Raw genomic sequence first — 26103 nt, 5'->3', positions numbered from 1 at the left:
TGACTTCATGTCTTTGCCACCAGACAGACTACGTATCGTTTTGGAGATGTTACCAACACTGTGCCAGAGAATTTTTCCTCAAATTTTTCCGAAATAGTGATAAGTTTTATTTTTTGATTAATGTTGAGGACAATATTTTTAGTTAGCAGGGGGAGTATGTGACAGAGTAATATTTTTAAATATAAATAGTCAGTTGGTTTTAGTCATTTTAATCTGCACTTAACATAAACTAATAATGGTTGTACTATCCCTTTAAATCTATCCTATACTGTCCACTCTAGACCTGGTTTGTAGTGAGTTCACTCACTACATCTTCAACTTTAACCTTTCTTATTTGTCAAGTGAGTTGTTCTATGAATGTCCCCTTGGAGACATTCATCCTATAGTTTTGATATAGTGTAGTAGGGTGGTATATTCTCTTTAACTATTTTAGTAGGGTGTTATATTCTGTTTAAAGATTTTAATCAGTTTCCATTGTCCCGTTTATCCAGCTAGCCTTGTATTTCCAGTAGTTATAATTACTTTAGTTTAGAGATGCTATTGTAAGATAGTGAGTAGATTTAAGTGTCTTAGAAACCTGCTTTGTTTATCCTAGTTACTAACTTCACTCTTTTATTTTCTGGTCAACTATCAACATCTCTACTTAATTACAGCACAATTAATCATTTATTTCAAGGTAGGTTTAATATTTGTTTGACTGGACTAGACATTTTAAACTATATAAGTAATTCTAAACTAGTAAATTAATTATTAGCAAATTAAAATATATATATATAGAAACTAGGTAACTTTATATTTCATAAATAAACATTAATTAAATATAGTATCCCCTGTGTAATGGCTTGTTAATTGTTTTATAGTTTTCCTAATTGTGTTATCTATAAAGTTTACAACTCTATGGTCACATTTATTTTCCTGGAAAACACCTGTCTTAGGGTATGTTAGTTTGATATCTATATTTATATCTTTGTTATAATAGATTAAATGTAAATAGATTGTCTTGATATTTTAATACATATAATATAGTACTTATATTATAACTTGCCTCCTGAATTAGTAATTAATTAGTAATTTAATAATTCACTTGTGTAAATAATCATTTTGTATCTTTTCAGTGTTGTTTTTGTTGTTCTGTAAAATATTATATTGTCCTGTAATAAACTGTTGTTCACTGGTCTCAACTGTTCTGTGCAACCCCGACCTGGAGTCGATCATGCGATCCTCCTGCTACACAAAGGTAGACACTTTTCCTCTCCTTAGTTATATAAAGTTTATTGTATATGGTATTGCTATTTATTAGTACATAAGTTCCAGCTAAATGTAAATATTGAAACTTCTTCAATACTGGTTTGGTGTATTGTGACAGTTTATTTATCAGGTATGTTTATTATTATATTTATGGAATTGGTCTTTATTTTAAAGTGGCAGACATGTTGAATTTCTTAAAAGTATAAGTTGTTGGTTTGAAATAGGAAAAGATTACATCATTAAATAGTTATAACATTATTTAAAGTATTTCACTTTAGATACTTACAGTCATTTACATCACATTTATATTTCATTTACAGTGTACCATGGTTTAAAGGTATTTCACCTTTATATCAATTGGTAGAGAGAGAGAAATGGGGTTTAACATCCACTCGACACAAACTAGGTCATTTCGGGACTAACATATGGTTTAATTTTATTTCAATAATTCGCTTGCGCGTAGGGGTCTTTAGCAGTGGGAGGAAACCGGAGGACCTTGAGAAAACCCACGAGGTTGGACAGGCGACCCTACTCCTTGTCACGTACAACCGGGGATTCGAAACCATCAATTGGTAGTAATTAGAAAATGAAATGAAATGAAATGAAATGGAGTTTAACGTCCTACTGTTCTGCTCCTAACCTGGGCTAATGAAGACGGGTATACGCCATACAGTGTGCTATGAGGGAAATTTTGCCCGGACAGCGGCACTACGGCCTACTTTTATATCGAATTCCAACTGCCAAGGGATCTTTTACGTGCACGCCAATGTGTACACGGGACCTCGGTTTTTCGTCCCATCCGAACAACTAGACAGCTTTCCTTGTCAGCCCCTCCGTCCTGCATCACTGACAAGGGAGAACCACACCGGAAAATCTGGATGAACTTTCTCGGCCAATGCAGGGATCAAACACCCGACCTCCAGGCTAGCGAGCTAGCGTCTTACCCACTTAGCGACGTGATCCCCCGGTAGTAATTAGAAACCTTATTGTTGACAATGTTAAATCTGCTTTTCTTTTCTAAGGACTGCACGCCTAAAATGTTAACAATTGTTATTGTCAATATTATATATATGAAATAAACTTAAATAGGTTTTAATTTCCAATTGAGCTAATAAAAACAGGCAAACGCCATGCAATGAGCTACAAGGGAAATTTTTTCTGGACAGTGGTGCTATGGCCTACTCTTACAGTCAAGCGTTTTTAAATGTGCATGCCAATGTGTACAAGGACCTGGGGGGTTTTCTGCTATCCGAACGATATGTCTATACTACCATGCCCTCCGTCTTACACCACGGAAAATCCTCATGAACTTTCTCAGTCAATGCAGGAATCAAACACAGGATGTCCATGTCAGCGAACCAACACTTTACTCACTGAGAATTTGGGGCTCCCAATATCAAAAGAAATGAAAAGAGGTATAACGTCCTATTGTACTGCTCTGACTGGGCTAATGAAATTTTGCCTAGACAGCGGCGCTAAGGCCTACTCTTATATCCAATTCCAACTGACAAGGGAACTTTTACATGCACGCCAATGTGTACAGGGGACCTCGGTTATTCTTTCTATCCGAACGACTAGGCAGCTGTCCTTGCCTGGCCCTATGTTCTGCACCACTCACTGACAAGGGGAAACCACGCCGGAAAATCGAGATGAATTTTCTTGGTCAACACCGGCAACAAACAATGGGCACTTTATTATTTTTAGTATGTAAGCTAAATTGTTGTCAAAGGATAAAACCATTTACATACCAATTTCTACTTTGGTATTAGACTTTTCAATAGACTATCAGAGCATCAACCGAAGAAAAAATCAAAATAGAACAAAATTATAATGTAAATAAATGAAGCTTTATTTATAAAGATGCATTATGTTATTTAGACTAAACCTAATTTTGCTTAATGCAGATTGTTACATTTATTCCCTTGCTAAGCCCATGGCATTATCAACTCCTTAGTCCCTAGACCCATCATCCATGACCCCTGTCGATAATAATACAGTGCCAAATTACAGTTGATATCTTGATAACATTACAAATTGGGTGAAAATAAAAATAAGTTGGACTTTTAACTTTAACGTCTTATGACCACCCTTCACGTATCGGCATACCATACCATGGCATATTACTTATGAAGACCTACTCAGAAAAAAATGTCAACATCTGTTACCAGGCCTAGATGTCGAAACCTCCAAAATAAAGTTTGTTCCATGATCTCTGCCCGAAAAGCCGACAGATTTACAATACGGACTGGACTACAAGTTTGGTAGTTGCAACTAAATGGAAATCACATTTTGACTAATGAAAAATGTAATTTGGCAAAATGAAATGAAATGGGGTTAACATCCTACTGTTCTTCTCAGACTGGGCTTATGAAGATGTGCATCCTATAGTGTTCAATGACTTCAATGAGGGAAACTTTGCCTGGGCAGCGGCACTATGGCCTATACAGTAGGCCTACACTTACTAGCCTATTATATCGAATTCCAACTGCCAAGGGATCCTTAACGTGCACGCCAATGTATAGACGGGACCTAGGTTTTCCATACCTTCCGAAAGACTAGACAGTTGTCCTTGTCAGGCCCTCCGTCCACCACCACTGACAAAGGGAAAGCACGTCGGAAAATCCTGATGAACTTTCTCGTCCAATGACCAATGCATAATTTGGCAAAACATAAATTATAGGCCTACTTATCGATATCAAAAGACGCTTCCTACCTGATGCATTGAAATTCCTGATCTTTCGTGATATATTATTTGTGTCGTCGCGTGTACTTCTGTCGTTAGAATTTCTGCTCAGCTAGCTATTGGTAGCTCCTCCCCTTTTTGGTATTTCGCCAGATACGATATAGCATCAACCAAACATAATTGTAACCGGGTCTAATTCAATCAAAAGTCGAGGTTGTTTAAATATTTATTAAAATAAACCCTGTAAAAATATACGTACATAGAATTAACATCACCAACGTCTAATTTATAATACATATAATACACTTTTGGCAATCTCCTCATCATAATTTTGTAGGGGGTTGACCATTTAGATTTTTTGCTACACGGATTTGAAGTTGACAGGGGTGAAAATCTCACTTCCGACACAATGATTGCTCTGCAGAAAGACACTTTACACCCCCTATCCCTCCGCTGTAATATCATCAGTATTACCCAAAACTGCTATGAAATTGCAAATTTGATCCCCTTTCTCCAATTCTAGACCAAAAAGTCAACCCAAAAATGCAGGAAGAGGGGAGAAAAAATTAAGGGAAAAATTGTCTATTTATAACTCGCACTAAGTCAACCCAAAAATGCAGGAAGAGGGGAGGGAAAAATTGTCTATTTATAACTCGCACTACATTCGTCCATCATGAAATAAGGGGAAATAATTACTAGTCTTAGTCCTAATTAATTCGACGCTCTTCGGTTTTTGAGTTACTTTATTCGCCGCAAGCTCACTTCCGGCTTTTCCCGCCCGCTAAAACCGAAAATTTTTCTTGTCTACTTGGAGTTTAAGATGGGAAATAATTACTAGTTAAAGCAATTAAGTGAAATGGCAACGCATCGAAATAGGCGCTTGCCGGGAAGACTGGACGATTTTATTGTGGGTGACATGCAGGAAAGTGTCACTTCTACCCCTTCAAACATTTCTGCCGGTAGCGCGGTGATAGACCAAATACCTTTTATACCTTTTCTTCGGTCTACTATTAAGCCTGGTTGACCACCTTTATTACTTCTAGCATTGATACGTTTGCGCATGTTTGACCTAGATCTTGTCTTAAAATGTTTGGTCTAAATAATATTAAAGAGTTGTGCTAATAGCAACATGGGTTGAACTTTGTTTTTTCATTTTTCCAAAATTGATTCAGGTGAGATTTGAATTGGTTCAGGGTTTCAGCATTGACAGCGTAGTATGGTAATGAATTCCAATTGTTTATGACTCTGTTTGAGAAATTGTTTTTCCGTACGTCTAATCTAGAATGACGCTTTTCTAGTTTAAAGTTGTGCCCTCTTGTTCTCTTCTCAGTGGTTACTTTTAGCATTTCTTCATTAACAACAATATCTTTTCCTTGAAGAATCCTGTAGACTTGGATGACATCATAACGTTTCCTTCTGTATTCTAACGGGGGCAAGCCAAGACTTAACAAGCGTTGTTGGTAATCAAGGTTTTTTAGTCCCTTCTCTAGTTGAGTCGCTCTGCATTGTACATTTTCAACTGCTCTAACGTCCTTCTTAAGTATGGGGCACCATACTGACACAGCGTATTCCAAGTGGGTCGAATTAGAGATTTGTATAACTGTAAGAACATTTCTTTGTTTATTTCAGTGAAGGTCCGTCGAATCAATCCCAAAAGGCGGTTGGCTTTTTTTTACATTTGTTGCAATGTGGTCATTAAATTTCAAGCTGTTTTGAAAAATTACTCCTAGATCTTTTTCGGTATTAGCTTGACTAATTTCTATGGACTGGTTGTTTATTTCCATCTTATATTTCCTCTTCATGTTATTGTGGCCGAAATGCAAAGACTTACATTTTTCAATGTTGAAATGTAGTTGCCATGTATTAGCCCAGTTCACAAGTTGGTTGACATCTCTCTGAATGGTGTTAGATTCTAGTAAGGTTCCGCTGTGACCGTATAACTTCGTATCATCAGCAAATAGTTTAACCACGAATTCAACAGCTTCCGGAATGTCGCTGATGTAAATCAGGAATAGGATCGGTCCTATCACGCTTCCTTCCGGCACACCGCTCTCTACATCAGACCACCCCGAGGCTTGATTATTGATAACAACTCGTTGTTTTCTCTGGCTAAGAAAGGATTCTATCCATCTAAGGATTTTGCCACCAATTCCGATTGATTCTAGTTAAATTAGAAGACGCTTGTGTGGGACTTTGTCAAAAGCCTTTTGGAAATCAAAGTAGATGATGTCAATAGCATTATTAAGGTCGGCTGCTTCTGTGATGTAATCCAATACCTCAAGGAGTTGTAAGGTTGTTGTTCTACCCGCTCTGAACCCGTTATTGGAGTCTAAGTGATTCATGATTGCATCTTTCATTATTGATTCTAATATTTTGACGACGATACATGTGAGGCTTATTGGTCGATAGTTGCAAGCTTTCTTCTTACTTCCTTTCTTATATAGTGGTGTGATGTTTGCTGCTTTCCAGTGATCTGGTAAAACTCCTTCATCGACCGATTTCCTGTATAAATTGGATATTGGTAATTTCAAGACGTCGGCCAGTTCCTTTAGGGCTTTAGGATGCAAATTATCTGGTCCTGAGGATTTGTTTGTATTAAGTTTTTCTAATTTACTGTGAACTACCTCTGGTGATATTTCAATGTCATCTAGGATGGGTGATGATGTGATTTGTACAGTCGGTTAATTCATCGTATTTTCTTTTGAAAAAACCCCACAAAAGTAATTGTTCAGTTCCACAGCCTTCTCCAAGTCACTGTAAAGTATTGTTCCATCTCCTTTCTCTATGTTGCTAATTCCCACTCCTTTTTTAGTCTTTGATCCGACATATTTCCAGAAGGTTTTTGGGTTGTCTTTCACGTCTGCAGCAACGCTAATTTCGAATTCTCTATGGGCTGTGTTTTGAAGACTAGTTGCGTGGTTTCTGGCTGTTCTATATTCTTCGTAATTGCCACTTGTTCGATTTCTTCTGTATTTATACCAACATTTTCTTTTCCCCTTAAATGCTTTCATCACAGTAGATGTATACCATAATTTTCTAGATTTCTGCCTTGGTTTATAGACTGGAATATGGCGTTTAATACTGATGTTTAACATCTCTAAGATCCATTCCCAAGTATCTATTATATCTGATTCTTTCAAATCATTCAATTTCATAGTAATTTCATGTTTCATATCTTCATAATTTCCTCTGTAGTATCTATACTTTATTGTGTCTGTAGTCAAACTCTTGGATATATTGAAGTTCAATGAAATCTTTAAGCTGACGTGATCGCTTTTCCCTACAGGTTCCATAACTAATATATCATTAATATCTTCTTCATTTTTTGTGAACACAAGATCTAATGTAGATGGAGTTTCATGATGACGGTAGCGAGTGTAGTCACATGTTGGATAAGATAGCAATCTTTGACACATTCTAAAAACTCGTAACATGGTGAGCCAGGCTGTGTGTTGGTAGTTTCTTTTTTCCAATCTATGTCCCTATAATTGAAATCGCCAACTATCAAAACTTGGGGGTATCTCAAAGTGATTTCTCTCAAAACATGGTTAAGATTTGATGAGTTGTCGAAACTACTAGATGGACTGCGATAGATACAACCTACTAACATTTCACTTCCCTGCTTTATCGATAATTTACACCATACCATTTCTTCATAGCTTCCTGTAATAGCGTCTTCTACTTCAGCATGTAGGTTTGTTTGCGTGTAGATAATAACTCCTCTACCTCCATCTAGTTTATTATAAAACATAACATAGTTTTCTATAGCGAACTCACAGTCGCTTAAGTCTTTCGGATTGTTCTTCGGCAGGAATTCGCATAGTGCAATAATGGAAGGGTTATGATTCCCTATTAGTAGCTCCAATTCATTTCTTTCATTTAACAAACTATCAACGTTGCTGTATAAAAACGTAATTTCTTCAGTGTTAGTATTTACAGTGAAATTGTGCTTTTTAAAACTAAACCCCTATGGGTGCAACATCTCGTTTTCATCTCTGTCGTCTTCTTGAGAATAAGTTACCGTCTCATCGCCGGTAGCCATGGAGTCACTTAGAATTTCTGGTCTGGTTCTGAATGAAATTATTCTTCTGGGTGTACTGATAGGAGAACTTGTACGCTTCTTAGTGGTTCTAATGTTGACGAAGGGGGACGAAGGTTTTGGAGTGGAACTGGATGCTTTGGGTGAACAAAGATGCTGATTTCTTCTTCCATCAGGTGTTTGGGACTGTGGAGGTATATAAAATTCAATGTTAGTATTCTTCTTCTTGTCGGTTGCTCTTGAATTGATATCTGTTACGATTTTATCACCTCTAATTTTTACTTTCTCCCCAGATTCTCTTCGTATTCTTACCTCCTCTCAAAGACACTTATTTTCTTCCCTTTGTTTGGGTGTGTAATCTATTGTGATGATAACATTGCTGTACAATTTATGGCAGAGTAGCTTGTCCCTATTGGCTCTACGGGCATCAAATATCTTTTTTCTGTCTGCAGGATTTAGAAGGATTAGTTTCATAGGTCTGGTTTTATTTTGTTGCCTGATTCCAATCCTAATAATATTGGTAAAATCCACCTGCGGTGAATAAATGACATCGAGAACTTCCCATAAAACTTCCTTCATCTTCAGTTTTTCTCAGGTCCGGATTATCCGCCTTCGGTTCCGGTAGGTTAAATAACATGATGTTTGCCTCATGCCTGCGTCTTTCGTTATTTTCCGCGATTTGTTCTCTTTGATAGTTTGATAGTTCATGTTTGACTTCATTTTTCATGTGATGTACACAGGCCTTAACCTGTTTAGGAACATCCAATTTAAGTTGGTCCATTTTGTCTTCTACTATTCTTAGCCTCTCTTTATTATCCGTATCAATTTTTTTTAAACTTTCATTAATAGAGCTGAATTTAGGGATAGAGAAGTTTATCTTACAAACCCTACATGTCCATATATGATTAGCAAAATTGTCTTGCTTTAGTACATCAAACGTATGCCGACTTCATTTTGAGCATGCAAGGCAAAAATATTGAGAACACATCCCACACTGTAAGGCTAAAACACCATCATCAAGGTCTATCTCGCAGGTAGGGCACTGTATTGCTTCTTGCTGTCAGGGCGAATTTTTTTTCAGATTTGGAGATATCATTTGATGCCATTTTATTCTAATATTTCCTATTGCAAATAAATGCTGTAACTTGTGACTGAAGGCTAGCCTAATTCTTTAACTGACTGGCTTGGCTAGAAGGATTGACTATATTATTTTTTAACAAAATAACTTTCTGTTTTGAACAGCAAGAATAACCAGCTTCTCAAAAAGAAAAAAAAAAGAAGGAAGTTAAATAGTCTGCATATTGTCTCGGTGTTCCACAGCTTAACCTGTAGCCTTAACCTGATTTTCTTCGTGTAAATAGAATGCCTACTTACACCAACACTCTCAAGGGTCTGTACCGGTATCACCTTTTGAAAAGTCCTCTAATATTACAAGTTTTGTTTCTTAAACAGATTAGACATTTTATGAAACATACAACCATATATGATAATCTCCAATCGCCAATAATCATTACTGGAACCATAGGCGTACGGGCTCGATGACAGTTAGGGGGGCAGAACCCGAAATGCCCGAAAAAATTTCGGGTGTACAGACAGCGGCGCCGATCTTCCTCGAGAGGCGAAGAAGCAGAGCTCCCCTTGTATTGTACCCCCCACCCCCAAGAAAATTCTTGAATATTTGACGGCTGCAAACATAATTTCCTGCTATTTCAGCCCGTCAACAAAGCAACTTCAAAGTGGTCTAATATAGCCTAATTAAGATCAATCGTTTACAGTCCACGGAGACGGGACCGTTTGGAGAAAATTATGAAAATTTAACAGCCGCATACGCGTTTTCCTGCTATTCCAGTCTGTGAATACAGCAACTTCAATTTGGTCCAATATAGCCTACCTGGCTGACCCGAATTCCAAACAACCAATCAATCGTCGCGGGGTATGGGGAGCCTCACCCTCCCGGAGAAAATTTTGAAAATCTAACCACCGCAAATGCGTTTTCGGCTATTCTAGCCCGTGTAAGCAACTCCAAAAGTAGTCAATGGTTTTGTAACCGAAATCCCATTCTGAATTCCAACCATCAAATCAGACCGTTGCAGCTGCATTCACAAATAATAATCGATGCTCGAAAAATGTCGCCCAAAGTAGAGTGGCTCCAGACAAAATGTTTTAATCCATAGTCAACTCAGTACAAATTTGTGGTATTCAATTAAAAGAAAAGTAAAATTAGTGTTTTATTAGGGCTAAATGACAGTTAGGGAAGAAAAACTAGAAATGCCCGAAAAAATTTCAGGTTTACAGACAGCGGTGCCGGTTTTCTTTGAGAGGTGAAGAAGCAGAACTGACCTTGTATGGACCCCCGAAGAAAATTTTGGAATATTTGACGGCCGCAAACGCGTTTTACTGCTATTTCAGCCCGTAAAATTAGTGTTTTATTAGATTTCGGGCACTTTATTTTGCCAAGTAGATGAAATAAATTTTCTCAGGAAGACTTTAATAATAGTTATAGTATTTTAGATAATCCGTCCTGGTTTATTAACACTGCTGGATCGACTGACTTTGTGTACCCTGCAGTTCCCCTTGGTCGTAATTCTGGGGATTTCTAATTCAATTTTGTTCAGATTCACAGACTCATAATGAACTCACAGAAGCCGAATTTTAGTGGTTGTCGTATACCAGTTGTTACGGGCCTTAATATTTTACTCTGGAAACGGTTACTAGAACAGTATCATGACAAAGTAATAGTGGAATTTCTTCAGTTTGGGTGGCCATTGAATTATGTTAAGGAGTCCTTACCAGACCCTCCTCTTCGAAATCAAAATGAGAATTCGCAGTTTGCTCCGTTTATTGACAAATTTATACAGAAAGAGCTAGCATTAGGAGCTCTTTGTGGACCTTTTAGAAGCAATCCTTTATTTAGTGATCTTGCTATTTCGCCTTTATTTACTGTGCCAAAGGGTGACTTTGATAGGAGGGTTATTGTGGACTGCTCATATGGAGATGAATTGTCTATTAACAGTTGAATTCCTTTGGAGCTTTTCCTGGATGAACCTTTTAAGCTAAAATATCCTGGGCATGAAGAAATTATTGCCCTTATACATCAATTTGACAGCGGTTGCCATCTTTGTAAGTGCAATTTATCTAGAGCCTTCCGCCAGCTTAGTCTTGACCCGCATGACTTACACCTGCAAGGCTTGTTTTGGAGGGGAGAGTTTTATGTTGATAGCCGTTTAGTATTTGGAATGCGTTTCTCTCCTCAGGTGTGCCAGAGAACTACTAATGCTGTTTCATATATGTTATGGAATCAGAGTATTTATGTGGTAAATTATGTGGATGATTTTGGTGGTGTGAGTGACCCACTTTGTAGTTCCTCTGATTATATTACTATGTTGGAACTTTTGGGAGATCTAGGATTACATATTAATGGAGATAAGTGTTTTTCCCCTTCCACTGTGCTAACCATTTTAGGGAAGGAATACAATACTGTAGATCTTACTGTTTGTATACCGGAAATTAAGATTTTTGAAACTTTGGAATTGCTAATGAGTTTTCGGAATATCAAGCGGTGTTCTCTGCGTGCTCTACAACAACTTATTGGAAAACTCTCCTTTGGTGCCGAATGTGTTAGAAGCGGACGTTTATTTATTACAAGAATGTTAGTGCTATTGCGTAGCAGCCATAACCATAAACACTTTCGCCTCCGATTATCTGAGAACTTTCAGAAAGAAATTAATTGGTGGATTGATTTTTTACGCGAATATAATGGAATTTCTCTTATTCCTGAAGTTCAATGGTGTGAACCTGACACTGCTTTTTCGACTGATGCCTCCTTATCTGGTTTAGGTGGAATTTGTTTCCATTCTCATAAGTATTTTCATTGTGTTGTGCCAGAATCATTGTCAGAATTGCACATTAGCGCTCTTGAAATGTACTCTATTTTCATTGCTCTTAAATTATGGGCTCCTCAATTGGCTAACAAACGTGTGAGAATTTTGTGTGACAATCAGGCTTGTATGCACATTCTGAACAATGGTTCTGGCCGTGATGCGACTTTATTGGAACTGGCTCGTCAAATTTGGTTTATTTGTGCCAATAATAACTTACAAATTGGTGTCGATTATGTCACTTCAGCAGACAATAGACTTTCTGACTGTCTCTCCCGTTGGTCGGTTTCTGATAAGTTTTCACAAATGTTTTATAATGACATTTTAACTTTTCCGCATGTGTTTTCTGAGCGGTATATTTCACCTTCAATGTTTACTGATGTTGTTTTTATTTAGTTCTAATTATGCTGACTTAGTTGTCAATTATTGCAGGTTTAAGTTCCCGTCGTAAATTATTGAAATTAGAAGTAAAGGTGGTGAAGAAAGCTGCCTTTAGACCTGGGACATATGCTAATTTGAGATCACAATTAAGAGCTTACTTTTTGTTTTTTTATATTATTGTTACACCCCTTTCCTTCTACAGTTGGGGTCTTAAGTGCATATGCTTGTTTTTTATCTCACAGTCTAAAGAGCATATCGTCAATTAAGAATTATTTATCGGGTCTCAAAACTTGGCATTCTTTGTTTAATTTTGATTGTGGTAGTTTTAATTCTACCGAATTTAATCTCACTATTCGTGGTTTGAGTCATTAAAATATTCATGTACCAATGTCTAAGCTTCCTTTATTACCTGAACACCTATTACAAATGATTGCTTTGTTAGGTTTGTATGATTATATATAGATGCATGTTTGTGGTCATTCCTGACCCTGGCGTTTTTTGGTATGTTAAGGGCTTCGAATCTTTTGAGTCAATCGGCCTCCTCCTTTAATCCTAATGAGCTATTAACTAGAGGTTGTTTTCAGGTAACTGATTTTGGTCTTTTAGTTAAAATTGTTTGGTCTAAGACTCGGATGACTCCTGATTTTGAACATAAACTTTCTATAAGTAGATCTGTAGTTTCTAAATTGTGTCCCCGTCGAGCATTTCTGTACATGACACGTTTGATTCCGGCAGGCCAGTCGGATCCCCTCTTTTCTGTTCCAAAGGCTGGTTTGTTAGTGCCTTTGTCAAAGCCTGTTTTACTTAAACGTTTTCAAGAAATTTTGCTCATGGTTGGATTCGATTTAAATTTGTACACCTTTCATTCTTTGCGACATGGTGGGGCGTCTCTTGCTGCTAAGGCTGGCGTGTCAGAAGTTTTACTTAAGCATCATGGTGATTGGCGTAGTGATTGCTATCAAAATTACATTAAACAGGCCAGCGTTGATATGTTTGATGTCACTTCCACCATGAATTCTCTTTTATCCACTTTGTAATTAATTGTTTTGTTTGCTCCCGCTAGGCTTTTGTTTTGTTTGTATTCTTTTTTTCTCTCTTTTAATTTTATTTAATTAGTGTTTGGCGACTTCTAATGGAAATTGTGCTTGAATGTAATATTGTATTGTTATATTAATTTGCAAGTAACGCACTTATTTCCAAACACTTAATTAATTGTGTGCAATGGGAAGCAACTCTCCATTGCGCTATCAGGACTCAGACTAGCAATTATTTGCCCATTGACTTCAATGTTAAATGGCTGTAACATCACAAGCTGTAGTATATGATTAAACTATATCTTACATAGCTCTAGTATACGATTAAACTATACATCTTAAATAGCTCTAGTATGATTACACTATACATCTTACATAGCTCTAGTATATGATTACACTATACATCTTACATAGCTCTAGTATATGATTACACTATACATCTTACATAGCTCTAGTATATGATTAACTATACATCTTAAATAGCTCTAGTATACGATTACACTATACATCTTACATAGCTCCAGTATATGATTACACTATATATCTTACATAGCTCTAGTATATGTTTACACTATATATCTTACATAGCGTTAGTATATGATTAAACTATACATCTTACATATCTCTAGTATATGATTACACTATATATCTTACATAGCTCTAGTGTATGATTACACTAAATATCTTACATAGCTCTAGTATATGATTACACTATACATCTTAGATAGCTCTAGTATATGATTACACTATACATCTTACATCGCTCTAGTATGCCCGGAAAATATTAGCGTTGAACGAACACATGGTTGGTATTATTTAATCCATTCAATATCTAAGCTATCTGATCCCCCAGAAAGTCGGTTATGTGCTTGCCATGTGGATAAAAGTAATAATTCATATAACTTTTGAAGGCATGAAAAAAAATTCCGCAAAAGACAAATTTAGCTCTGTTAATCTCTTATCATCAGAATACTATAACTTTCTAAATATGAACATGCACCAATCGGGCTAATGAAGACGACCCTTATAGGTTTTTTTGTTTTTTTAAAATTTAAATTGAATTTATCTTTAGTCATTCTTTTTGATCGGTTTCCACCGAATTGCTCCTGAATATTGCTGGTTCTCCGATCTTCTTAACATCTAAAAAAAAAAGAATAATAAAATAAATTTGAAACATTTATTTTGTCATATCATATGTAATTATTCAGAGTACTAGAAATGGCTAAATATGATGTACACATACTAACCTGGGTTACAAAAACAGACACACAAGTATACACGCATTACACATAAACAATAATATGAAAATTAGTACCTTCGATCTCTGTATTGTATCTGGATTTTCTTCAACTTGTGCATCAGTGACGTTATCATCACTGAAATTAATATATAAGCAAAGGTAAAACATTGATTGGAAATAGAAAAGTTATAAAATATATTTTGAACAGTCCGAAAGACATGCTCCAGACTAATAATTATTTTAAAGAGTAATCTCTTTCCATAGAAATATGATAATTATTCATCTGAAATTTGACATGTTAGAGAATGACACAACTAATTGAATTATGAAAATTTAAGGGGCTACCCTCAATTTATGTTGGAATTGATGAGAAATTAAAAAATAAATAAATTTATAATAATAATTAAAAACTGTATAAGTGTGTATCACTGGATATGTAGATGAAATAATGATTCATGATGACTTACTATGAGACCAAGTGGTTTAATGTATAAGCCAAACAAGATCAGTCTGAGGACGGATCCTTTGATATATACCAGAAGCCACAGCAGAAGGGCTAGAAGTAAAGGTCTAGGGACACAATTTCCCGGGAAAATCTTGATTATCGCCAATTCTTGAACCTCTGTATAAAAAACATTGGAATCACTTGTATAGACATTATTTTTATAAACATTATTTTTGCCTTGTTATATTCTAATTAGCCAGGAAACAACATTTATTTTCATGTATAACTTTTTTTTAATAAAAAAAAATATGCTAAAAAGTCACATTTTTGGGGGAACTTTGTTAGACGGTAGCACCCTCTAAAATGTTCTATTATTCTTTTATTTATTTTTTTTTTCTCATCGTTTCCAACATAAATTGAGGGTAGCCACTTAACTTTTAAAAATTTTGCAAAATAAGGACCACCCTAAAAAACATATCCTTATAAAAATCGCTAATCTAGTTACAAACGATATGTTATTGTGAAATAATCATTTTATCATTAAGAATTCTAACATTATAGAGAAAAATACACTTTTTTAAAATAATTATAAATTCTTGGTTTGATCCACTTATCCAGTTTTAATTCCGGATATATAAAATGTAATAGGAGGTACCAAACAACAATTCAATTTTTAAAACTCACAATACAGATTATTTACATGGTCCTGAGTGCTTTCCGGTCGGGAATATGGCTATGATGGGAATCACCAGCTCCTGAAAGCAAAAGTAACAAGTGCGTCAGAGATTATGCTAAGACAAAAAACACTTTTTGATTTATTTATAGTGCAAGGGGGCATATATCTACAGCCATTTAACAAAACGTAACCCTATAAATACATTACATGCCCTTTAACATGATTAATAATAATTCAAATAATTGTTACATACCCATGGAACAAAAAGAGTAATTGTCCATAATATCTTCCCTGGACGTGGTTTTCCATGCCCAAACATGATTTGGTTACCTTCCATGTTCTTCCCTACACAAACCAGATCGACTCCTACGTCGGATAAGTCAGTAATCTGAAGATAAACAGAATATAGTTTGTCATCGATTTTCCACTGGTGTAGTACGGGGCAATGATATGTTTTAAAGATATGCTTTTTATTTATCAATAGAATTATCATACTGCAGCGTGGCGCATTGGCATTTTTGCACGTTTCGAACCTTGTAATAGACAAGAGACAAATAAATTAAGACCCATACCTACTGCAACATATCATGTATAAACGCACATGAGTATATAACTTTTTAACTATCTTTAAATAACAACAAGTGGTTTTCATGCAAGAGAAAGTTATCTGTAAAACAAACATTTAAACGTACAAATTCCAATGATTTATACATGGGCAAAGAGGCCGATATGTTCCATCTCCTGGCATAAATATTCCTAGCTGTATAAAAGCAACTTTCATAGCATTAAAAATACTCAGAAAGGCCTGCGGAATCAAAAATATGTATTCTGGATCCGGTCTGTAACCGCCTATATCGTGCTTTGGTTTGTCTTTTTAAAAAAAAACCCCACAAATCACGAAGAGCTTATATTGTGAGCATAAGCGTTCATAAGTTTGACCTTAAACGGGTAGCCTATGGCGATGTAGCTACGCGATTTACGATTCAAGAAAAGGCCTGAATTCCGACAGGTTTCAAACCTGAAAATATCCGCAAATAACCTGACCACATTAAATGTTGGCGTAAAAAGCAGAGAGGTTTAAACTGTTTATAAAAATTAAACCTACTTTAATTTCTAACATGCTTAAAGTTATGAATATTCATAGAAGGTCAAGATTGTCACCTTTGTTTTCGTGTACATACAGATTAAAAGCTGTCATGTCACGAGAATCGGTTACTTTTCTGGAATACTTTCTTCCGCTGACCTTTTTTCTGGCAGTTTCCAATCCAGTTCTGAAAAATATATATAAGAAACATTATACGACTGATATGTTGTTTTTCTAATCAAATTAACCATTGAAATAAATCTCTTATCTAATTTATTATACTCTCTGACAAATTCATTTTAGTTAAAAAAAATAGTTAGTAAAAAAAAAAAAAATGATAAAAAATTTATAACAATAGCCTATTGTGTTGCCAGTTAACGAAGGTGTGTCTATCAGCCTTTTTAGGAGAGAAAAGGGACATCGCGCGCACAAGTCAAGGGAATGATAACTCCAACCCAGGGTGACATGTGCAAATACTATAAATGAAATGGGGTTTAACGTCCTACTGGTCTGCGCAAATACTATATATATAGAGAGAAATGGGGTTTAACGTCCACTCGACACAAACTAGGCCCTTTCGGGACCAACACATGGTTCAATTTTATTTCAATAATTCGCTTGCGCGTAGGGATCTTTAGCATTGGGAGGAAACCGGAGGACCCGGAGAAAACCCACGAGGTGGGACAGGTGACCCTACTCCTTGTCACGTACAACCGGGGATTCGAAACCCCGCCAGTTGACTCAATGACAGACCGTATGATACAGCGCAGCCATCCAACCCCTCGCGCAAATACTATAAATCGGCATGTTAATATTGCATGTTTAATAAGGACAAACTCCCTAGAGATGTTTAATTCGACAAATCAATAATCGTTAGTAAAACTAACAGTTTTTCAGGATATTTAAAGAACTTGCCAATATAGTTTGGAGGGGAAGCCCCGTTCGGACAGTTACCTCGTGATGTAGATGGCTGTGGGCCTTGGCCCTGGTTGTCATACCCTTGTTATAAAACTCTTTCAATATTGATGTTATCTATTTAAAGAACTTGCCAATATAGTTTGGAGGGGAAGTCCCGCTCGGACAGTTACCTCGTGATGTAGGTGGCTGTGGGTCTTGGCCCTGCTTGTCATAACCTTGTTATAAAACTTTCAATATTGATGTTAATCTATTTAAAGAACTTGCCAATATAGTTTGGAGGGGAAGTCCCGCTCGGACAGTTACCTCGTGATGTAGATGGCTGTGGGCCTTGACCCTGGTTGTCATACCCTTGTTATAAAACTCTTTCAATATTGATGTTATCTATTTAAAGAACTTGCCAATATAGTTTGGAGGGGAAGTCCCGCTCGGACAGTTACCTCGTGATGTAGGTGGATGTGGGCCTTGGCCCTGGTTGTCATACCCTTGTTATAAAACTCTTTCAATATTGATGTTATCCAAAAAGGAAAGAAAAAAAAATGAAGACAATCCATTAATGACACTGTCAGAAAACACTGTAGGAGATGTGTCATAAACTTATAAAGCTTAAATCAAGGAATCGTAAGTATTTACGCCCGTGAACCATACTCATTGTTTTGTTTTGAAGGGCCGTTTTAAAGAAACTCTCGAAATATTTAATTTTACAGGGACTCGTTTGAAAGAAAACTATATCTTATATTATTATTATAAAATATTAATTTCAAAACCAGTGAGCTGTTGTGTTGAACTGTGAAATGAGAACGTTAAAGTGGTACAATGTCCGTTCCCTTTTAATTTAAAATTATCTATAATCTAACCGAATTCGACAGTTTTAATAAAATTGACTGAGGGAGGCCATAATATCTTCGTAGTGAGACCGATATTGCCGCTTCTGTAGAGCAAATACTCACGAATAGGCCTATGGAACGTCGGGTGTAAATATCAAGGCCACCTGGAGAATAGGCCTTGGCAATGTGAATTCGCATTGCAATAGGCATCATGAAACCATGAATCAAACAGACTAGGCCTAAGTACACAAGGTCTAGCCGATATAATCTAGGATTTGAGGCCAAAGAAGGCAAGGGGCTAGGCTTAATCTAGACATAAAAACGAAGCCTAGGCCTAGTTAAAAATGAAAATAAAGGCCTATCGTAGTTTAGGAGGCCAGCCTAGTTTAACGACCTAGTCATGTCTGTTCCATTCTATTTTAGAATCTGGACCTGTGCAAAGTATTTAGAATCTTACCTCTGATTGTGGCAGTGTAGCCGTAGGGGTAGAAGAAACCTGTTTCGTCGTCGACATAAATTCGTACAGTACTCCTCTAATTCTGATTCATGATTCTGGTCCAAGATGTCGAATCGCGCCTAAAACTACCAGCCTACGTCATTAGACTCTGAAGACGTAGACACGAAATCTGATTGGCTAATGTGTATGTACATAAGGCTATGGTATTATTATTCTACCCAACTCAATCGACCAACCTCAATAATATATATTATTATATTATAATATACACCCTGTTCAACCGGGTGGAACTGAATCATAGAGTCTTATTGAATAGAGTGTACCTCAGTTGCATCGGGTGGTAAGAGTTGGTGAGCGAGTGTTTACCCAGAAATTATGGGCGGAGCGCCTAGTCTGATGGGCAAGGAGATATGTTTGACATTGGTTGAGCAATGTCTATGAAGTAATGGAGACCCCTATGTCCGTAGTTTTGTAAATCGCAAAACCAACATACCTTTTCAATTAGACCCTACGTTATTTTTACTACAGGTAGCTGTAAACCTCTGGTTCAGATATTTAAGGCCGAGTTACAAACATTGAAACTGAAAGCGTATCTATAATTGTGTAATTTGCTAACAAATATAGATTTAAGACAAAAATTATTTATTGAAGTAAATCAATTGATAAAAATCAAAATTACGCAGTTACTCTTCACTTTAAATGTCATCAATGTTGGTCGTTATCATCATCACTGTCACTACATGTATAAACATCAAGTTCGATTTCTTTAACAGTCTTTTAGTTTCATTTTCACATTTACTACACTTTTACTGTCAGTGGTACTGGATGGGAGTGGGCTGGAAGGACAATGCCCAGTCGTTCTGGTGGGAAGGAAAACAATATTTGATTCAACAAACTGAATCGGATTGAACAACAGTTAAGGGGCTGCATGGGTGTAAGGGAATAATCTCTGTTGGGGGTGGGGTGGTGGCTATTTGCCTGAAAAATTTGTCACCCAAATTTTCTGAATGAATCAATCATTAACTAAAATGAATTTTCCACAAAGCTATGATGATTGTTTATTTTGAATTAATTACACAAATATACAATTATATTTCCATGAGATATGGTAGCATTCTCCATTCTCTGAAGCTTGTGCCCGAAAAACTGACATACATTGCCCGAAAAATGGACGGTTCAACGAATCTGGGAGGGCGGGAGAGCATATAAGCTCCCCCAAAACAGTATTTCTACTAATATATATATGTAAAACTTTTAGTTCAGATTAGATTTGGGACTAAAATCCTAACAAATATTTGAATTGAAACAAAGCATCTATATGTAATTTTCTCACTAAAATAGATATATGTCAAAACCTAAATAATACTGTATGGGAGTGGCAGTTGTAATGAAGAGAGAAAAAAAATAAACCGTCATAATGAAGATGTACATATGCCCGCCATACATTATGGTCTACTCTTTATTTGTGCACGGGACCTTAGTTTTATATTCCACCCGAATAACTGGACGCTGCCCACTCCCCCCCCCCCCCGCTTCCTGCAATACTGACAAGAGGAAACTATGCTGGAAAGTATGGGGAACTGTCTAGGTCAAGGTGAAACAACGCCGGACTAGATCAAACCCTGGGCCGCCCGGTAAGTGAGCCAGTCCTTTACTAAGTCTCCTCGGCTCTCTTGCACACTGACGATGACACTTGCATACTAGTTGTACACGTACAATGCCCCCCCCCCCTCAAACAATAATGTATGACGTACGCCCATCTTCATTATACGGGTTGGTACAGAACAGTAAGACAAACTCCATTTGATATTTGATAATTTTATGTCAACTTCACAATTATTAGTACAGATGTTAGGCGCAATCTTCACCCCTTGCGCGGATCTCCGTCTAATTTCCATTGAGTAATCTGCGCGCGCAAAGTGGACTGCGTTAGTATTAGCCAATTTAATGAATTTTGTGACCGTCAGTTTACTGGTACAAGCACGAGCAAGGTAGAGAATAACCCTTGGGTATTTCGTAGTGACTAATAGTATGTTTATTCTACAGGAAGAATGATAATATCTGAAATGAACAATATTAAAACTACATGAGTAGGTTTCATAATGATAATGAAATACAGAAAAGTGGCACTTAGAATGTATGATTATGCACATTACTGATGCGTATAAGATAACAATTACCGCAAAGAAAGTTCAAAGGCAGAGATGCCTGTTTGTTTGTATCTTCCATTTTGTTCACTAAGCAGATAACTCTAATTTAATGTCAAAGGATTGAGACCACTAATTTTAATAATTCTCTATCTCCCCCCAAGTTCCATGAGATATTGTCAATAATAGTATTGGAACTGATAGTTATTAGTGTTGCACTATTTAGTATAGTCTTTTAACCAAACCGGTGGTCCTCGCGCACGGAGGGATCGTCGTAACTGTAAAGGTGGTTGAGTTTGTTCAGCGGTGGCAGTTGGATTGGTTGTTGGTGGTAGGGGTTTGTCCTGCAATTGACGAGGAGGTGGAGGCGATATCACTGGGGGTCTTGCGTGCGAAGGAGATGGGACAATGGTCGGTGGAACAGGGGTAGATTGATCTTGCAAAGTTGGAGTGACGGTTCTAGATCCTCTTTGTTGAGTGTCCAGCTGTGTTTCTTCAAGTTGAGGCAAGTCGGCTCTGAGGTCAGGTGGGTGATATGGGATGGCCCGGAGGTCGTCTAAGATTGATCGTTGAGAGGATGGCAGCTTAACAGGTACATACTTTCTGAGGAATTTCCTGTTGCGAAGGGTAAAACGTCCGGAACCATCCACACGGACAAGATATTGGTCAAATTGTTGGACCTCTATAATGGTACCGGTTTTGTCCCATTTGGTTGGATACGGTCCCGTTTGGTTTTGAATTCGAACTGTATCACCTACTTTCAGTGGTGGAAGGCGATGTGTATGCTCTGACCAACGTTCGGCGTCGCGTATGTGTCGGTTACGCAAAGCTTCCTCGCGGGCCGCCAAAGTAGAGCGCCACGTAGGATGCGGGAGATAGCGACCAGGATGAATGGGGATGAAGTCCTTTGTAGGTCGGCCGAATACACATTGGGATGGTGATAACTTTGTTGTAGGGTCAGGGGCGTTACGATACTGTAGGATTGCCCGTTGGAACGTATTAGTGTCTAAAGTACCACTAGGACCTGTGTTGTTGGCGATGAGACGCTTTATGGTTTTCAATCCTATTTTTGCGCGACAATTACCGTGCGGAAAGTCAACGGATGATAGACGATGATGTACGCCCCATTGTTTAAGGAGGGTTCTGGTTGTGGCGGAGGTGAATTCAGGCCACCCGTCGGATGATAATTCGTCGGCGATACCATATGTTGCGAAAGTTCGGCGGAGGCAATTGACTAGACCAGTTGCGCCCTCGGAGGCGCGTTCGACGATCGGCCAATTAAAGTACCGGTCAACTATAACGAGGTAGTTGTGTCCCTTGTATTCGAAGAATCGGCACATATGCACTGAAACGGATATTGTGGTTCGACTAAAGGAGTAGGTGGAGCACTAGGTTGTGAGGGTGCGATTCTGTTGCAATGGTAGCACTGTGATCTAGCCTGAGCGATGTCATTAGTGATGCCTGGCCAGAAAATGGATGATTCTGCTCTTGCTGTCATCATTGAGGTGCCCTGGTGCGCTGAGTGGAGGGCACGAATGCACTGGTCACGGATGATGATTCTATCCATGTACATTAGTAGTCCATTTAATGTGTATAAGTCGTCCCGGAACCGATGATAATTGCGCAGGGCTAACCTTCTTCGATGAAGTTAATTAGGTCCACAAGGTTTTGATCACTGTTGGTGGCCTCCCGTACTTGATCCCATGTGATAGAGTTAAAATCTTCCAATGAGGTAAAGGCTGCTTCTTCAAGTTCGGATTCGATGCTGTGCTTGGTGGGCGAGTGGATACGTAGCATAGAAAGTGATTCACATCCAATATGTCCATGTGTAATGGCACCGTTGTCATCGATGAGGTGATACTTGTTGGGTGCACGTGGGCCTGATGGTGAGCGTGACATGCAATCGGAGGCCCTGTTTTTTACACCAGGTATGTGTATCAGTTGAAAGCGATAGCGCAGCGTCTTCTCCTTAAGATTGCGAAGGCGGGGGTTGCTGATATCGTCCAAGGCTCGCGATCCGAAGATACTCAACAAGGGCTTATGGTCTACGGCTACGTACAGATTGGTGCATCCGAGGACAAAATATCTGGCACGATCAAGTGCGTCTGCGACTGCCAGTGCCTCACCCTCGATTGGTGCGTAACGAGATTCAGCGGGATGAGTGAAACGACTGCCCACTAAAGCGATTTTCCAACCATCTGGGCAACAGAAAAGTGTTTTCGTGTCAACGGCCGGACAGTTGCAATGCTTTTGAAGTAGCCAGAATCCAATGAGGCTTGTTGGTTTGAGCTGCTTGCGGCTGTAGCCTGGGACGTGTGTGACAGGCGGGAGGCAGAGCGCTTGCCAGATTCCTTCTTTTCTATAAAATGTAGTGTTTCCTCCAATGAAGGTGTTGGTTACGGTCGCCTAATAGTTTCAGTTGTATGTCCTTGTCTGATAGACCTTGACACATGATGTCTCTAATCAAGAGGTCAGTGTAGTCGACTGTATGTGTGCAACTGGGGCAATCAATGGTATACTGGCAGACGGTGGCTTGTCCACGAACTCTTGCGCAGTAGGCACGGATAGGTTCGTCGTGACCTTGGATCATATCATGAAGTTCTGCTCGGGCTACCATCGGACTCTCGAGCGAGTTGCTTCATGCTGTCTAGTATTTCATCAATGGTCCTGTTTGTGAGGGAGCCAACTGTGTTTCGTGTTAGATCGCGTCGCAATTGCTCTTCACAGCATTCTAGGATTTGAATATTCAATGTTTTGCCGGTAATGCCGGTTGCATCGACGTAATCTTTCCATCTTATTCGAAAGTAGTTCCAATCAGCCAAACTGATACCTGTAGTAATGGTCGGTCGGTTGACTTTCTCGACTTTGGCAGCGGTGGTGCTGTGGGTGGTCACGTGTGTGAGGCCATGGATCTTGAGGAGTTCTACAGCGAGCTGTGAGTCGTGGGTATTTCGTAGTGACTAATAGTATGTTTATTCTACAGGAAGAATGATAATATCTGAAATGAACAATATTAAAACTACATGAGTACATGAGTACGGTTTCATAATGATAATGAAATACAGAAAAGTGGCACTTAGAATGCATGATTATGCACATTACTGATGCGTATAAGATAACAATTACCGCAAAGAAAGTTCAAAGGCAGAGATGCCTGTTTGTTTGTATCTTCCATTTTGTTCACTAAGCATAGCCATAGTTGACTTCTACTAGTACTACTAAAAATACTATGCTAATGACTTTCTATATCAATGCAGTTTGTGCGGTGGGTGAAAGATAAAAAAGAAGGGGTTTGAACGCAGTTCCCGCCGATAGGTCTACACATGAACCAGGATATAGATAAAGGTAAAATTAACAAGTTACGAATCTATTTTATCTTTTCACTGATCGTTTCTGACGTGAATGAATGAAGAAGGTAAATGCCTGGAATCCAATGATAGTTGATATTCTACTTCTAGTATTTTCATTCATTCACTCCATGTAAACTTTAGTGATATGGCATTAATTTCTGAATCTTACCTAGTACAATTTTTAAGTGGGCTTTTGAAATTTGCGATTTTTCCTTAGACAATTTCTGTCAGTATATATTATGTGGGCTATCTTAAAAATTGTCTTGCAACTTGCTGATTTTTATTCATTTTCATACAATAATAGACCCAAATCTTGTGTCATCTAACTAGTCTAGCCTATAGTATTAGTACCGTAATCAATTTGTTCTTGCACTAATAATAATAGTAATGTATTTTAATCTCATACTCTAGTAGGCCTAACCTTGCAAAATAATTGTATTTTTAGAATGGGAGGAAAGTGTGCTAGAATGGAAGATAGCAGAATAAAAATATGTCCCTTCTTTGCCATCCACCATAAACGAGTTTACCACAACAGTGATATAAACCAAGGGTGGCAAAAATGTAACCAGACCCTGTTTCACAGATTATTTTAATATCAAGACCTGGGAATGTAAACAGAAAAAGAAAGCCTGTAATGGCTAACTTAACGACAACAGGTAAGTGTTCAGATGACATGGGCAACCACCACATAGGAAAATGTTCTTAGGGAGTGATGTTATTATTGTGATCGTCCAGTTAAAAATATGATCATCTAAAACGAAAAAAGATAAGTTATTACTATTTCTACATAAATTCTTAAGAGTCCCAGATATCGTTTATATTGCCAGTCCCAAATGTTGTTTATATTGAGTCCCAAATGACGTCAGCTGAGTCCCTATATGTCGTTTATGTTGAGTCTCAAATGACGTGATACCTCCAAAAGGTATGGTGAAATACAAGGAGTGTAATGCAACTTTTTTGAATACCGGTATGCTTGTTTTGTAGCTTAATACTTTCTTTTTCAGAAAAATTCAAGTATCAGATGCCAAAATACTACAGTCTAATACTTGGTGAGCAGCACAGCAGACTCCATAACAACATCCTTTGGTCCTCAACTTATTGGATCCCCACTTGCTTATCATGTATGTAATAATGTAATTATATTGATTTGGGCTTGTATAGGTTTTTCAGCAAAACCACAGATTCATAACCGTAATAACCAGCGGCTGCCAGGCAGGATACGCCCACATTTTCGAGAGATGGATAGAGAACAAGCCAACAAGAAAGTGATTTTTCCTACTATCAAGGGCCATAATTCAGGAAATTACAATTCAATATGCGCGAATATCGAAAGGAACTGAGATCTTTGTGTTATAAACTTACATTTTAAGTTTCAACAAAATCGGATAAAAATTGTGACGTTTATAGGGTCCACAACCATTTTGTCTATCAATTTTGGGCCGATTTTAACGAAATTCGAACTCAGTCGTCCTTAGGGTGTAACGGTGATATAATAATACGTTTTTTAAATCGGATAAAAATTATGATTTCTATAGGGTCCACAAGCTAAAAACGCGATTTTTCGTACAATCAGGGGCCATAATTCAGGAAGTTATGGTCCGATATGCGCGAATATCAAACGGAACCGAAATCTTTGGGTTATAAACTTACATTTCAAGTTTCAACAAAATTGGATAAAAATTGTGATCTCTATAGGGTC

The 26103-nt window shown here is 37.7% G+C and overlaps 1 long non-coding RNA gene across 1 annotated transcript; it reads left to right on the top strand.

The window, feature by feature from the left end:
• The first annotated feature begins 621 nt into the window (after positions 1-621).
• LOC126820717 (uncharacterized) lies at positions 622-25005 on the top strand. Its single transcript, XR_007680107.2, has 4 exons — positions 622-676; positions 861-936; positions 1116-1237; positions 24850-25005. It is a non-coding gene; the product is annotated as an uncharacterized LOC126820717 (long non-coding RNA).
• The last annotated feature ends 1098 nt before the right edge of the window (positions 25006-26103 follow it).

Source organism: Patella vulgata, chromosome 5, assembly GCF_932274485.2.
Source record: "Patella vulgata chromosome 5, xgPatVulg1.2, whole genome shotgun sequence".
Classification (NCBI taxonomy): domain Eukaryota; kingdom Metazoa; phylum Mollusca; class Gastropoda; family Patellidae; genus Patella; species Patella vulgata.
This window is presented reverse-complemented; position numbering and strand designations above follow the sequence as displayed.